Source organism: Saimiri boliviensis, chromosome 5, assembly GCF_048565385.1.
Source record: "Saimiri boliviensis isolate mSaiBol1 chromosome 5, mSaiBol1.pri, whole genome shotgun sequence".
In the NCBI taxonomy this organism is placed as follows: Eukaryota; Metazoa; Chordata; class Mammalia; order Primates; family Cebidae; genus Saimiri; species Saimiri boliviensis.
Genome location: NC_133453.1, coordinates 13,766,326 through 13,783,340, shown reverse-complemented (window position 1 = coordinate 13,783,340; position 17,015 = coordinate 13,766,326). Strand labels below are relative to the sequence as shown.

The window sequence follows — 17,015 nt, the reverse complement described above, 5'->3', positions numbered from 1 at the left end:
TTGCATGTTTTTCTAGAGATGGGGTTTCATCATGTTGCCCAGGCTGACCTGTCTCAGCCTCCCAAAGCGCTAAAATTACAGGAATGAGCCCCCACACTTGGCCTTTCAAATCACATTTTAAAGACCAGAGTTATTGAAAGAGTAGAGAAACAAAAAAGTTTTTTTTTTTTTTTTTTTTTTTCCCCTCCGAGACACTATCTTGCTCTGTTGTCCAGGCTGGAGTGCAGTGGCATGATCTTGGCTCACTGCAACCTCTGCCTCCCAGGTTCACACGATCCTCCTGCCTCAGCCTCTGGAGTAGCTGAGATTAGAGGTGCATGCCACCATGCCCAGCTAATTTTTGTATTTTTAGTAGAGATGGGGTTTCACCACATTGGCCAGGCTGATCTTGAACTCCTGACCTCGTGATCCACCTACCTCGGCCTCCCAAAGTGCTGGGATTACAGGAGTGAGCCACCATGCCCAGCCTGTTTGTTTTAAAAGACAAAGTCTCACTCTGTCACCCAGACTGGAGTGCAGTGGCACAATCATAGCTCACTGAAGCCTAGGACTCCTGGGCTCAAATGACCCTCCTGGCTTCAGCTTCCCCAGTAGCTAGGACAATGGGCACATACCACCATGCTCAACTACTTAAAAAAAATGTATAGAAACAGGGTCTCACTATGTTTCCTGGGCTGGCCTCAAACTTCTAGCCTCCCCTCCTTGGCCTTCCAAAGCTCTGGGATTACAGGCATGAGCCACCTTACCTGCCTGAAAAGAGTTTTGATAGTTTAACCTTAAATCATCTAACTCTACATGGTCAAACCATATTTGGACAGCAGGACACCAGTTTGTAGCCTTGTTTTTAGGGATGAATGTAACTTTATCTTCCATGTATACCTTTTTTAACCCTATGTTAGTTGCCTCTTCTGAATTTGTGACAAAACTCATTTTTCAAACTATTTGGTAGTTGGTGTTGAAATCAGTACAGCAGGATCACTGCATAATACAATTTGAAAGTTGTATCATTTATTTTATGTTCAAGAAAATGAAATAAAAACAATGAATTTTTACCTAAGGTACTATAATACACAAATGCTTCTGAATGCGTGGTATCTTTTGATCTTTAAAGCAATCCCAGGCAGCTACTTGGGAGATTGAAGCAAGAGAATTGCTTGAACCAGGGAGCTGGAGGTTGCAGTGAGCCGAGATCATGCCACTGCACTCCAGCCTGGTGACAGAGCAAGACTCTGTCTCAAAAAAAAAAAAAAATAATAATAATTCTGTGAAATGAACTAGTAGATATTGTTCTGGCCTTTTAAGAGAAGAGAAAATGGATTTCTAGAATTTTCATTGCTTTGCCTACTTGGCAGATGATAGAACCTAGATAAAAATTTGAGCGTAGTGTTTTTTTAAAAATCTTCTCACTAGCTTCTTTATAAGCAGCAAAAATGTCAATTAAACATGTGTTGTATACTTGTCCTAGCTTAGGTCTTGTAATATCAGTTCTTACTATCTTACTTTTTTAGGACTCTATTGTACTGAAATGCATTGATTGGAGTTACTTCCAAACAGGCTTAATTTTTTATCATGGAGTATCTTAGCAACATAGAGTAACACATTTTCTGCACATTGATGAGATAAAATCTTGTATACATGTTATATACACTTTGAAACCCAAAGGTTTCAAGGGCTTCTACTGCTCCTTTACATATTGAAAGGGTTTGAGTGTATCCCTGTCGAAATTGCATCTTGAATTGCAGCTCCCGTAATTCTCATGTGTTGTGGGAGGGACCCGGTGGGAGGTAACTTAATCATGGGGGCTGTTTCCCCCATACTGTTCTCATGGCAGTGAATAACTCTCAAGAGATCTGATGGTTTTATAAGGGGTTTCCCCTTTTATTTGGCTCTCATTCTCTCTTGTCTGCTGCCATGTAAGACGTGACTTTGTTCCTTCTTTGCCATGATTGTGAGGCCTCCTAGCCATGTGGAACTGTGAGTCAGTTAAAGCTCTTTCTTTTGTAAATTACCCAGTCTTGGGTGTGTCTTTACCAGGAGCATGAAAATGGACTAATACATGTATTGTGAAACCTTGAGATGGTGCCTTGTAATCCCACAGGATTTGAACATAGTTTAAAATCTGATTAAAACCTGCTATGGAAAAAGCCCACCACAGAGGCCAGTAACAAAGATGCTCTGAGGTGTAGTACTCCTGCAGATCCCGGGACCACTGCACAAAATCTCTCAAACCACACTACTAGGCTTTGGGCTGCTCCACTGCTGGCATCCAGGTCTCTTGAAATGGTGAATAATTCTGAGTGAACTGCTTTGTGATCCTTGTGAGATTCCTCTAAGATGGCATCCTCTCCTGGTGGCTTTTGAGGAACTTCTTTTTAAGGTTTTGCATGAAAAAATATGCTGTTCTTGGGCATTGGCTAAAAAAAAAAGTGAGAAAGGGAAGGCAGGTTTGCCAGGGATACCAAGAGTTGGGCCAGCATGGACCCTGCTGTGTAGGCGACCAGCGTGATGCTCCTGCAGTAGCCGCTCACTCTCTGATAGTGCTCAGGGCTGACCACGCTGTATATATAGGCATAGTAGGCCACCTCGGCAGCGGTGACCATCCCGTAGAAGAACTCTACAACCTGCATGGTCTTCACTCCTTGGCCAAACAAGAGCAGCAGCCAGGTGATGATGAAGCTAATGCCTTGCAAGATGATGACTGGCTTGTAGCGGACGTAATCGGTGAAGACAAACACAGGCGGCAGCAGCACCAGGTAGGACTATGTCCAAACGGGGAAGATCTCATTTGTCATCTGCAAGATTAACTGGGGAGAGTGCAAAGACAAAAAACATCAGGACGTGAAATACACCCTGGGCCTCTGACACTTATCATCAAGATGACATGTATCGACCCCAGGAATCATAGCTTGGCCTTTGCCAAAGTGGGTCTAGTTTCATGGTTTACATGAGTTTTTAACAATACATTGGAAAGCAATGGGAAACTGAAATTCAGGGAAACAAATTGAATGACAGATATTCATAAGGTGAGAATTCATACTTCCAGGTCTAAAAGACACAGCAGCTATTGTCTTGGTGATCTGCCTTTTAAACTTTATAAATGTAATTTGATTGCAATAAGCTATGGAGGCCAGAAGAGGTCATAATGGATACATCAATCTTTTTTACACTTGAAAAGATTTCCAGAACAATCTAGGGCTGCTCAGATACCGTTGCTTACTAGCACGTAACAAAATAGTTTATTCTTCCCTATCAGAACCAAAAGGTTAAGAAGGGTGTTTCAGTACTGGAAGAACCCGATCGTCTTCTTCCCCTTTGATACTTATCAGTACGAAAATGAGCAGCCCATTGTGATACCATCTCTGTGATCAGGAAAATACAGAACGAATGACAGTCTGACGTTGAATGTCAGAGGAGGAAATGTGTGTGTTTGTCTTCTACTCTTCCATTTTCTTGGCTTTACTTTTTTGGGCTGCCCTGAAGAAATAATAAGAAACTAGTTAGCAGCTCTCTCAGTCAAGTCAATTTTGGCCACAGCTTCTCTTGGAACTGGTGGCATTAGCCAGTTATCTGAGCCCGCCTGTAGTGATTATTTCATTTGCTATAAGGGGAATGCACAGTGTGTGGCGGATGGCATGAAGGTGGTTGGGCTAGGCCTCCTCAAACCCCTGTCCTCTGAATTTCTAGACAACCGAAATAAACCCATAGATTTACTAAGCCTGAGAATGCCCTTTGCTATGACCTAATCTGTGCCCTCACTCTTTGGGTTCTCAGGTAGACTTTTACCCAAGCACTCTTCACTTGCTGTTTTTGGCTTTTGGGTATAATTGCTAACATGGAAAAAGCTGTATTCCAGATATGCTTTTTGTGACAATCTCTGGTGTTTGAGTCTAGCCCAATGATAGCTTCCAGCTAAACCAGTTCATACCTAATGGCATGTACTGGTGTTTATTGTTAGGAAAAATGGTGGATTGCTTTAGAAGGCAAAAGCTACTTGGTGTGAGGTGGGTGAATGTAGATTGTAGCTAGGAAAGAGAGGCAAAATAAGAGAAAATTGTTGGCCAGGTGTGATGGCTTATGGTTGTAATCCCAGCACTTTGGGAGGCCAAAGTAGGAGGATTGCTTGAGCCCAGGAGTTCAAGATCAGCCTGGGAAATATAGTGAGACCCTCTCTCTTAAAAAAATAATGTAAAAATTAGCCTGCCACTTGTAGTCCTATCTACTTGGGAGGCTGAGCCCAGGAGTCTGCGGCTGCAGTGAGCTCTGACTGTGGCATTACACTTCAGCCCGGCAACAAGAGTGAAACTTCATCTCAAAAACAGCAGAAGCAGCAACAACAACAACAACAACAAACGAAACAAAAACACAGACATTTAGATTCAATACGTGTGGGGTGGGGTGTGAGTATTTACATTTCTAACAAATTTCCAAATGATGCTGATATACTGGTTCAGAGACTACACTTTGAGATTACTGACTTAGAAGCTTCCTATTCTCATGACTGCAATAAAAGTTAAAAACAGCCTTAATGTTTATAAAGAGGGGAAAAACATCAGAGGGCTTTTCACATGGTTGTCAGTAACTTTTCTCCTGCCCCACCCTCCCCACCAAATTTCATTTTATCCTCTAAGACATTTATTTATTTATTTATTTATTTATTTATTTATTTATTTAAGACAGAGTCTCCTTCTAGGCTGGAGTGCAATGGTATGATCTCGGTTCACTGCAACCCCTGACTCCAGGGTTCTAGCCATTCTCCTGCCTTGGCCTCCCCAGTAGCTGAGATTACAGGTGCCCATGACCATGTCCAGCTAATTTTTGTATTTTTAGTAGAGAGGGGGTTTCACCATACTGGCCGAGCTGGTCTCAAACTCCTGACCTCAGGTGATCTGCCCATTTTGGTCTTCCAAAGTGCTGGGTTTACAGGCTTGAGCCACCGCGCCTGGCCTCCTCCCCTCTTTTCATTAGACCTCATCTCAGTCCACTGCTGGCATGCCATTTAAGACCATGGACTCTGCAGTCAGACAATCAGGTCAAAATCCTTCTCTGCCACTTACACACATGTGACCTTTGGCAAGTTACTGGACCTCTTTATATCTCAGATTCTTCATCTGTAAAGTGGGGATGATAATAATGTTTTGAAGATTCCATTCGCTAGTACATGTTAAAACAATGCCTGCCACACACTACGCAGTCATCAATCGTAAGCTATACAATTTGCAGTACTGATGGCTTTGAAAGGTATTGATGTGTTGACACGCACATCTTACCACTAGCCTGGGATCTCCTGGAGAGCAGGGATTCAGCTTTGTCACCTTAGAGTCTAGCACAGTTTCTGATCCATCAAAGGTATTGAGCCTGTAATACCAGCACTTTTGGAGGCAGAGGCAGGCGGATCACTTGAGGACAGGAGTTCGATACCTGCCTGGCCAACATGGCGAAACTCTCTCTACTAAAAATACCAAAATTAGCCAGGCATGGTGGCACACGCCTGCAGTCCCAGCTACTCTGGAGGCTGAGGCACGAGAATCGCTTGAGTCCAGGAGGCAGAGGTTACAGTGAGCCAAGATCTTGCCACTGTACTCCAGCCTGGGCAACAGAGTAAGACCCTGTCTCAAAAAAAAAAAAAAAAAAAAAAAAAGTAGGTAACCTAGAAGTGCTTGTTGAAAGTACAGTCATTGAACGAGACTTTTCTAACTGACCATAAATAGTCAAATAATATGTTTTCCAAGCATTTAACTTATTTAAAGTTATTCTTTGGAATGAGAACTACAAACCACCCTTGATTCTCAAGAATGTGTTGGTTATTTACTCTTAAAACAGCCTTGGAATATGGAAAAGAGGATTTACAGGTGGGAAGAACATGGAGATTGTAGCTGAATAAATCTAAATCTCTAAACCGCTGTTTCAAGTTGTATGATACTGTACAAGTTTCTTTGTGTCTTGGGGCCTCAGTTTTCCTTACCTGAAGAGGGAGACTGTAATGTGCATCACACAGGAACAGTCGTGAGGAAATTTCCTGCCATAATGCTTTCATGGTAGCAGGTGTATAACATGGGTTACGTTCCAATCTCTGTGTATGAATCCATACCTAGCTTCTGCGGCCATGGATGAGAGAGGAACCATCTACAAAGGGTGGAGGGACTGGTCATCATCTAGCTCGTCTAAGCCACAGGCATGTGCTGGAGCCTGAAACTACTAAGTTTTAAGTGAGTTTAGCAATTGAGATTGTTATTTACACTGATTAGTCCTGCTGGCAGTTAAGGGGAATAGCCAGAGGAAACTTGTATTTATTGGAAATAATCCTCTGGAAAGTGAGATATTAAATAATTGCATACTTTATAAAAATCCATAATTTCTTGTCACCAGATCCATTGCAGTTTTTACAAGTGTATTTTGCAGAACATTAATTCCTAGGTTGCTAATAATAAAATACAGAGTAGAAACAATTTCTAGGGCCAGGTGCAGTGGCTCACACCTATCATCATAGAGTTTTGGGAGGCCAAGGTGGGAGGATCACTTGAGCCCAGGAGATGGAGGCTGCAGGGAGGTATGATCGCACCATTGCACTCCAGCCTGGGTAATAGTGTGAGACCCTGTCTCAAATAAAATCCCCAAATTAGCCAGGAAATCTCAAATCCTCTTTCTGAATCAGGCATGGACAAAACATCACTCACCATTTTTGACACCCAAGAGAGACCATGCTTTCGGTTTTTACATTGGAAATAACTCCTGATTCCTCCTCTAATGCTAGCAGCAGAATGTGTAACTCAAAATGGTTGGGTGGGTTGGTTCATTTAAATTAGGAAGTCCATCACCAGCACAATGAAAAGACTCAAAGAATGAGTGATCACATGGAGAAATAGCTATGACAAATCCTTTTCAGTGTGAGATTTCCATGACTCTGATTAGAATGGGCACTGAGTTTGCCCCCTGCTAGTATCTTCATTTATTGTAAAAAGATGGTGAATCGTATGTATTTCATCTGTTAGCATTCTGCTTACACAGCCCCTCTGAACTGAATGGTTTTCCTTATGGACTGCAGAAAATGAATGACTATCTAGGAAGAGCTTCGAAAACATAAATAGTACAATATTTCTTGATCATTGGTCTCTCTGAGATGGAAAGGAACAAAAAACTCAGCCTGAAAGATTCAAACACTCTCTCTTTAGGGCTGTTTTTCTAACTTCAAGGCATGTTTTCTATTTTTACAATTAAAGGCAGAGTTATAACCATGGAGAAAAAAAAAGACAAACAGTGAATTTACAATCCCATGTTATCCCAGAGGCATACTTTTTAATATATCAAGCAGGTGTTAGTTTTTATTTAATGTTTAACCTCTGCTTCAAAGGTCATCGGAAAACCAGGTAAAATGTCACCGAAGAAATGCTCTGACTTGCTCCTAATTATGTTAGAACGCAAATTTCTAACCTTTGCAAAGAACTTGGGTGCTGTGAAAGCAGTGGACTTCTGGTCTGGGACCGTGATCCATTCTAGTGTTGCTATATACAGGGAATCCTGGAACTTGGGGGCTCTGGCTACTGCAGAGCTGGTGGGTTGCTCTGAGGAGCTTGGTATTTCATAAACATCCCAGCTATTACTGTGATATGGCCATCAGATTTTTTTTTCTGGTTGTACTTAATCACAGCTAGCTGACCTTACTCAGACTCCTTAACCTTTCTGAGTCCCACTGATTAAAAGAAGATAAAAATTACTCACCCTCTTGTTTGTAAGAAGTAAATAAGATCAATAGGTGAGGAATCCAAGCAGCACCTAATACAATAAATACGGCTATCTTTCCCTTGCTTTCCTTTGAAAATCTGGTCTAGTCCCAGTCACCCAGAAGATCACAGGGACCAATGAATTGGTGATAAAATAAAAGCTCATAATGTCAGACTCAGCTAATATAGATTGTTGATCATCTATGCAAAAATCAATGTAAAAGGTTACAAAATCAATTTCAAGGCTATGCTGGAAGAATAAGGAGAAACTGAAAAAGTAAATTTATAACTTAATTAAGGTTGCAAGGAGAGCCATTTCTTTAAGGAATTGCATTGTCTGAAAGCACTTAATAAATATTAACTTATATAAGAATAGCAACAAATCATTCTTATCTGCCCTTTAATCAAATTTTTAGTCCTTCATTCCATAGCTCCTTCCATAGGGAATCCTTGGTCAGCTTCATCAGATTCAGCTCAAAATACACACTTTTCACCCACATGCTTCCCCATTTTGATTCTTCTCTACATAGTCTAAATCAGCAAATATTTACCAGATATACTGTTTAAAGAGTCGAAAGGAAGTGATCCCTATATTCTAGTTCCTCATGACTCATATCTCTCAGCATTAAAAGTATTTTTTATCCAGATTACTTAAATTAACATTCCATGCCAACATTTCCCATCTGAACCTTGGCCTGCCCGTTTTTCTGGGCAATGTTGGTTAACTCCCACTGACCATGTAGTCTCATCACTTTTAATGGTGATGAAGCATCCTCCCAGTTCACTTTCAATAGTCAGTGTCACAGATTTTGCTATTTGGATGCCGTGAGCTAGGACTACGGACTCATTCCAATAGCCTGTTTCTCTGTCACCCAGGAAATCACAAGGCTCAATGAATTGCTGATAGCAATTTTGGTACTGAAAAGTAGGGTGCAGCTATACCAAATATGTAATTCTGTCAGGGGTTGTAATTTTTTGCACCATGTAACCAAATCTGTCATTCTGTAATTGGTAGATGCTAGATGTGTTTTAAGCACTTGATAGAAAAAACCTAGATCACATGTCAGAGATTGTTGGTAGAAATACAGACATAAAAGACAATTCTGGGCCAGACACGGTAACTTATGCCTGCAATCTATATAAAATAAATTAGCAATCATGTAAAGACTATTTAAAAATTTATACATTTTTATATGCAAATTGCAATTTTCTTTCTTTTTTTTTTGAGATGGAGTTTCATTCTTGTTGGCTAGGCTGGAGTGCAGTGGCACGATCTCAAGTCACTGTAACCTCTGTCACCTGGATTCAAGCGCTTGTTCAGACTCAGCCTCCCATGTAGATGGGATTACAGGCACCCGCCACCATGCCCAGATAGTTTTTGTATTTTTAGTAGAGACAGAGGTTTCACCATGTTGGCCAGGCTGGTCTTGAACTCCTGACCTCAGGTGATGTGCCTGGCCTCTCCCAAAGTACTGGGATTACCGGCATGAGCCACCATGCCTACAATATTGTTTTTTTAAAAACTGGATACTATATGAAATGTAGACATGATAAAGGGGTACTTAACCCTTTTATGTGACCTGCCTTTTTAAGAAAATTGCAACTTTCATATAAAAATGTATAAATGTTTAACTAGTTTAGTCATTACTTGATTTGTAATGTATTTCATATTGATTTTCCCTCTTATATTCAAATGTTTGTAACCATTGCTGTCTTTTTTACAGGTCTCTCTTTTTTATCAAGTCATCATGTTTGGGAACAAGTGTAACACGGTAGGAGTGAAGATGCCTCGTGTGTGGGAGGCTGATGCTCCAAAGGCTCCATGCTTTCGGCTAACAGAGGCTTCATCCACCCTCAGTGCTCAGGCAGCATCTGGAGAAGAAGGATGACTGGAAGGAAGAGAGCTCATTTTTCTTATTGTAGTTATGAGGAAATTGCACTGATCTGTGCATGCACTTTTATCCAGTCTCCCCAGTCACGAACAGAGCATAATTGCCACACGGCCTGCCAGAACAAGCACTTGAGCTGAAAATACTAATCTGTGTATGTGTTAAGCACAGTTAGCTTTACGAAATTTTCATCCCTACTTCTCAATACAAAACTTGTTTTTCACAACTAGCATTACCCCCGCCTGCAGAAATTTTCAAGAGAAAAGATGACTAGGTCTATTCTAGAACCTTTTGTTATTCCTGGCAGTGCTACAGTGAAATTGGGTCTAGCGGAATTTATTGTTGGGGTGGATGTAACTCCTATTGAGTCTGAAAGCACAGCATCAAGTGAAAACTGCTGAACAAATGCTAAGCATAGAAACTCTTCTGTTTATGAACTTTTTGATTTTCAATAGGCTGCCCTGAGTCTGCTTTTTTGTTCTCAATTGAACACAGCATGGTACAAAAAGTTACTACCCCCGGCTGGGCGCGGCGGCTCATGCCTTTAATCCCAGCACTTTGGGAGGCAAAGGCAGGTGGATCACGAGGTCAGAAGTTCGAGACCAGCCTGGCCAATATTGTGAAACCCCATCTCTACTAAAAAATACAAAAATTAGCCAGGTGTGGTGCCACATGCCTGTAGTCCCAGCTACTCAGGAGGCTGAGGCAAGAGAATTGCTTGAACCTGGGAGGTGGGGGTTGCAGTGAGCCAAGATCACACCACTGCACTCCAGCCTAGGTGATAGAATGAGACTCCATCTCAAAAAAAAAAGTACTACCCCTACCTGTGCGTGCTGGGCTGAACGGCGACTTTGTTCCTCATTTGAAGTGATTAAGGACCACTTGGCTAAGCCCATCCCCAGTTAATGACTCAGTAGGACTTGTGGGGAGGGTGTGAAACCAAATTTTTTTTGTTTCAAACAAATTCCCGGGTGTTGCTGCTGCTGCTGCTGGTTGTGGATCTCATCCTGCGAACCACTGCGTAGCTTACAGCGGTCTTGGCCAGCTCTTAGGCTGAAAGTTTGAAAGAGGTTTCTGTAGTCATTTTAGCTGTACGTCCTCCAAGGGTTACACTAGAGGGCAGTGTGATTACGGCTACCATTATGGAGCGCTGATTGACTCCACACTGAATCCAGATGGAAGTTTCATATTTCGTTTACAAATGTTTCATGTAGGCATTAGTAGATAAAAAAGATTCTGCTCCTAAAAAGAAGTTTAAAGTTTGCTCTGTCTTTCATTTTTATTTTATTTACCTTTTTTTTTTTTTTTTGAGACAGAATTTCACTCTTTTTGTCCAAGCTGGAGTGCAATGGCACGATATTGGCTCACTGCAACCTCTGGCTCCCAGGTTCAAGTGATTCTCTTGCCTCAGCCTCATGAATAGCTGGGATTACAGGCGTGTGCCACCACACCTGGCTAATTTTGTATTTTTAGTAGAGATGGGGGTTTCACCACGTGGGCCAGGGTGGTCTCAGACTCCTGACCTCAGGTGATCTGCCCACCTCGGCCTCCCAAAGTGCTGGGATTACAGTCTTGAGCCACTGCACCAGGCTGTCTTTTTATTTTAAAGTTGTATATACTTATTAGCTGGAGAGCTGGGGCTGCTGAGGTGCACAATTTTATTTCTCATTATTCAGAGGACATTAGAATGAGATAAATTTGCTCTTCGAACCCACTGTTTCTAAATGTGTTTTCAGTGACTCTAGTTTGGTTAATAATATAAATAGGGTTTGAGACCAAATAAAACTGGAAACACAGAGTTTAAGTTACACAGACTCTATGGAATGTTCTTCAGAGCCTGTATTTGTACGTTGGAAACCACTGGGAAGAGGATGTGGAAGGCAGGAGCGCTGTGGGAGAAATGCCTTTTGGGTATTTTGGGTAGGAAACATCTACCTAGTCCTGATTCTTCATCTTTTCCATAAGGAATTAAAAACTGGAAGAGAAAATGTGGTGACAGAAATTGTCTCTGGACTGTAGCCCAGGGTACTTTCTGTCGGACCAAAATATTATTACCTGCAGTTCTGTGTGCAATGACAATATCAAGGTGAGTCAAATGCACACCCTCTTTGGGCCTTGGGTCTTTCTCTTCCACCTGCTGGAATGCTCTTACTTCAGGTACCTGAAGTAGTGCCTCATCACTGCATGCAGAGTGCTCAAATACCACCTTCTCAAAGAGGACCCCCCAGACCACTCTCCAAAATGGACTCCTTGAGTCACTCTTTATTTTTGTACTTTGCTTTGTCACCACCTGTTATATGCTTAATTATTTTTGTTTGTTTCTTCTCTCTAAAATAGAAGAGCTAGAACAGAAGGGACTTTATCCATCTTAGTGTCTGCTGTATTCCTAGTACTTTGTACGTGCTCAATGAGCATATACTGGATGAATTAATATTTGCAAAGCATATAACATAAGATTGATTATTCTTCAGAGTTATTCCAAGAAATGGAACCAATATATTGATATGTAAGTATACATAACACATTATATATATAATAATGTTAAATATGTTAAAATGGTAAAAACTGGTATATTTTATAAAGTGGTTCTAATGGTACCCAGATAATCTGAACATTATATACATTTACAGAAAAATTTTGTAGGATACAATAAATTCCTGTTCAAAGTTTAGCCTGTTAACTTCTTTTACAAATCTAAGAGGGGAAAATTGTTAAGTACAATGAATTCTGAGTCCTCTTCAAAGAATGAATGTCAATATGTTCCATTTGCCTGTTCTTTGTTCTCCATTTTAAAGTTTAACTTCCTTGTTCTTTATGCCTTCTTGCCCCTAGTTTCAGTAAACAGCCCCTTCTTAGCCTCTATACTCACATGGAGTCCTTAGTCATCCTCAGTCACCTGCTCTGCCCATAGTCATCCTTAATCACCTGCTCTGTAACCTTCTTACACACTGAAACTGCTCACCCCAGCAGTCTGGCTCTGACCCCTGCTCTATTCATAATAGCCAGTTGGAATTAGCTTAGACTGTGTGGTTCAACCCTAGCCAATAGGGGAATGACACAGCAGTAGGGACTAGCTGTGTTAGAATAAGAACCCCTTCCCTCTTCTCTTCCGTGGGCTCTTGGAATTGCTCCATCCAGGAGTTGCACCCTTCTATAGAAGTAAATTTGCCTTGCTGAGAAAGTTTATGTTTAAGTGCTGTTTCTTTTGCAGCACCAAAAATTTGTTTCTAACAATTTCCACTTGCACTTCTGGGTTTAAAAGTGCAATATCTGGCCAGGTGCAGTGGTTCATACCTATAACCCTAGCACTTTGGGAGGTTGAGGAGGGTGGATTTTTTGAGCCAGGAGTTTGAGACCAGCATGGGCAACATGGTAAACGTCATCTCTACAAACAAATACAAAAATTAGCCAGATGCAGTGGTGGGTGCCTGTGGTCCTAGCTACAAGACTAGGACCATACCTAGTCCTACACCATACTGAGAACTACATTGTACCTCGTCCTACACTACACCTATGCTGAGGTGGGAGGATCACCTGAGCCTGGGAACTTGAGGCTGCAGTGAGCCATAATTTTGCCATTGCACTCTAGCCTGGGTGACAGAGTGAGACCCTGCCTCAAAAAATAAAATAAAATAAAATAATGAAAGTGCAACATCTGATACTTTCTATAGTTGTTTAAATGTAATGATATTGTATACTCCGATTTCTCTTCAGATTGTGTAAATCTTTTGCCTTTTAAATGTAATGGTATTTTATTTTTATATACACTGGTTATGTTAGAGAATATCCTTCTAGGCTTCAGGGAGTTTGAATTTCAATATTATTAAGATAGGGGATATTTATACTTATCTGAAGGCCTCTCTGAGAAGGAATTCTACACTGCGTTTGACTGTAATTAAGGTAACTAAGCGCCTTGGAGAATACTGGCCATTTTAATTTTCCACTCTCCAAATTTCACAGAAGTGCTTCTCATTGTCAGACTGACCTACAGTCATACAGGGAAGAGAACCCAGGCCACATCATCCCAGGTTGCTTCCATAAAGGAAGGAAAAGACTCTAGAAGGCGGTGGTGGTGGTGATGCCAATAGACATGAAGCACAGGACCTTTCAAAGGAGTTTTTGAAGTTCACACACCTTCCATAAGGCCCACCTTCCCCTCCCCCACTGAGCATCACAGGGTTTCATTGTCTCTCTGGGAGCCGCAAGTCCCCTTTTCCCCTGCTGACCTTGAGGCAGTGAGGATGGGGAGTGGAGTGTGTGTGGTCTTAGATATAAAAGAAAGCCTAAAAAGAAATGTAATGTGCTAAACAACCCATGTGTTAAAAACACCTGCCTTCTGATATTTTTTAATGGGAGTCAATCCTGTCTACAGTGAGGGATAAATGTGTTTTGATAAATGCATTTGCACTTACTCTCTAGCCACGATCTAGCCACGATCAGCTAGTCCTCTGGGTAATGTCACTTTAAAGGAAGGTTGGATGCTTATCGGGAGAGAGTGAGTGGCCTTGGGTGAAATCCAGCTCTCAGTTGCCGGCGGCAGGTGGGGGTGGGGTGGGGGCAGCTTTACGGGGATGACCTTCCAGATCAGATTACATTGGCTGCCACCCTCTCTGCCCTGCACAAAGTGGACCCAGATGAAGCCCTTTTTGGAGACCCGTTAGATGAATTGTTGTGTTCCCTGAAGTAAAGTTATTACTGTTCCAATTTATATCAACCAAACTCTCACTTAAATGTAGTAGGTGGCAATGACAGTCAGAAACTGAATTACACCCGCAAAGAACAATGCTGACGAGGAGAAAAACCTGTCAGTGGTTGAATTGGCATTGGCCTCTTCCCATCTACTTTGACTTCACAGAAAGTGGGGAGATGCTATTTTCTGTGGGATGCTTCTGAGGTTTCCTAGGTCTTTCCTGTGCAAATAAATGATGAAATGACTGTCTGCAGAGTCACTTATGAGCCTTACAGGGGTCAGCCATTTGTTTGTGCTCAGAAAGCCCACTCTCTTTTTCCTTCCATTATATTTCTGCCTCGTCTGACCACGTGTTGTTGCACAACTCTAAGGCTGAACTTGGAACTGAACTTCCAGTCTTTCTTCCTCATGCTTTTCGGAGATGCAGTACCATTTTTTGCTGACCTGCAGATGTTGAAATTCTTCTGTCTTTTCTCACCTCTTTGCGTCCTCTAGCACATCTGTCCTCTAAATCTGGTGGGAGAAAGTCAGAAGAAATAAATCTCATAGAATAAACAGAACCTCCCACCTGATGGGGATTTGAAAGGACAACAGTCTCCTTAGAGGGAGAAGGTGACTAAGAGGAAAACATACGTGAAGGTAGATGGTCTTAAAGAAGAAGGGAGGTGGAAGCAAGTCCCCACAACTAACAAGGAGAGTGATAGTGCTGCCTTTTCAGATTTTTTTTTTTTTTTTTTTTTTTGAGACAGGGTCTTGCTCTGTTGCACAGGCTAGAGTGCAGTGATGTGTTCACAGCTCACTGCAGCCTTGACCTACCCAGGCTCAAGCAGTCTTCCTACCTCAAACTCCCAAGTATCTGGAACTATAGGCACAAGCCACCATGCCTGGCTGTTTCATATTTTCTGTAGTAGAAACAGGGTTTCTCCATGTTTCCTAGGCTGGTGTCGAACTCTTGGGCTCAAGCAACCCACCTGCCTCAGCCTCGCAAAGTACTGGCATTGTAGGTGTGAGCCACTGCACCCAGCCTCTTTTTCAGTTCTTGAGTTCAAATGTCAGCATCATAATTTTCTAGCTATGATCCTTGGAACTTAGATGTGGTACTTGATATTGTCCTTGCTTCTCATTGCTGCCTCCAGATAATTATTCCCAACTCCTTGGGAGAAAATGAAAATGTTTATCTATTTGAAACTCAGTTAACTAGAGCACTGTCTCCTCGGTGCTGACATCCACTGCCTCCCTGGTCTGTCTTCCTGAGTCATCAAACTCTTCGGCATCAATTCTCCATCCTAGGTCCTGCCATTATCTTGCAGTTTTTCAATATCCATATGTGACACACCTTATCTTTCTTGTTCCTCAGTCCCCTCATTTCTAGACTCCTTTTCCACTCTACCTCAGCTCCCTATTCTTGGGGCCACATCCTGTCCTCCCTCCAGTGTAAGGAAGTGTGTCACCTGGCTCTGTCTACAGAGATCTCATCTTCTTGCTTACTCGATCATCTGCTTCCACAGGACCATTCTTCAGTGTTATCAGGACATTCTTATTCTCCTCCCAACCTCCCTGCCTGTCCTTTCTTCACTTCCCTTATTTCCTCTACAGCAATCACACTAATTCCCAAAGCTTCGGGGCCTGCCCATGTTTTTAGTCACATCTGTGTGGAAAAAAGAAAATACAATTCCAGGGAAAATCTTTGATCGGCTTGCTAGAGAAAGTCACACAACAAAGCAAAAATAATTCCTTTGTAAGCTCACAATCACCAGCCTCAAGTGGGATTTAACCAGGCAGACCCGTGAGGTTTCTCTAGGTGGCTAGTTACTACTCTCCACCTTGACCATCTCACACTCTGTCTGGAATTCTCGGTCCTCTCATCCCGCCACTCTACCTTCCTTCCCAGAGACTATAACCTACTTTACAGAGAAAAAGGAAGCCACCAAATGCTGTCTCCCTCAAGCTTCCAGCCAAATGCAAACTACTGAAACATCAACCACCACCTGTGGAGGTCTGGCCTGCAGACCCTCACTCAACTACCGATGAATAAATGCGCTCTCACACCATTACAGGGATTTGAGTGGGCTAGGGATGGTCATCGGCTGCTTTCAGAGGGCGAACTGCAGCCAGTCGACCAAGACTCCCTCTCCATTGTTACATTTATCTAGTGTGAATTTTACAACAGGGGTTCTAAGTCAACATACTTGTGAATAATTAACACGGTTGAAAGAGTGGTTTTATGAATGATAAAAGCTTTAGGTTCTGGGCCCAGAGTAAACACTATTAATGGGTAATTCCCCTTTGATCTCTCCCTGAAAGGACCACACAGCACAAAGTTTACATGAGTAAACAGTAGAGACAAAGGGATGTGGGGTAAAAAGACTTAACTGGGAAAGCCTCTTATCGTCCCTATCGTCCCCCTAACTTAATGGACGTGCTGCCTTTGGCCAGTCCCAATGAAACCTTTCAGCCTTCCAAAAAGTTTGAGACTAATCTATAACTTTTCCTGTATTTCTTTAATATTTTGCCAGCCACCCTGAATGAATCTCAACAAACTACTCTCCATCTGCCTTCCCTTGCCACTTCACCACTCCGTGATACAAGGCAGCTGTCCCTTCTCACTAGGGCCAGACCCTTCATCGGGACCTGGCTTTCCTGCTCCTTCCTTCTCTGGGCACATTTGCACTACATTTTTTTGCTTTTTTACAAAAATAAATATTTCACTTCTTTTAC

General features: G+C 42.1%; 1 pseudogene; it reads right to left on the bottom strand.

The window, feature by feature from the left end:
- Positions 1 to 2,005: 2,005 nt before the first annotated feature.
- On the bottom strand, positions 2,006 to 10,503 carry LOC101050525 (thiamine transporter 2 pseudogene; annotated as a pseudogene).
- Positions 10,504 to 17,015: the final 6,512 nt, after the last annotated feature.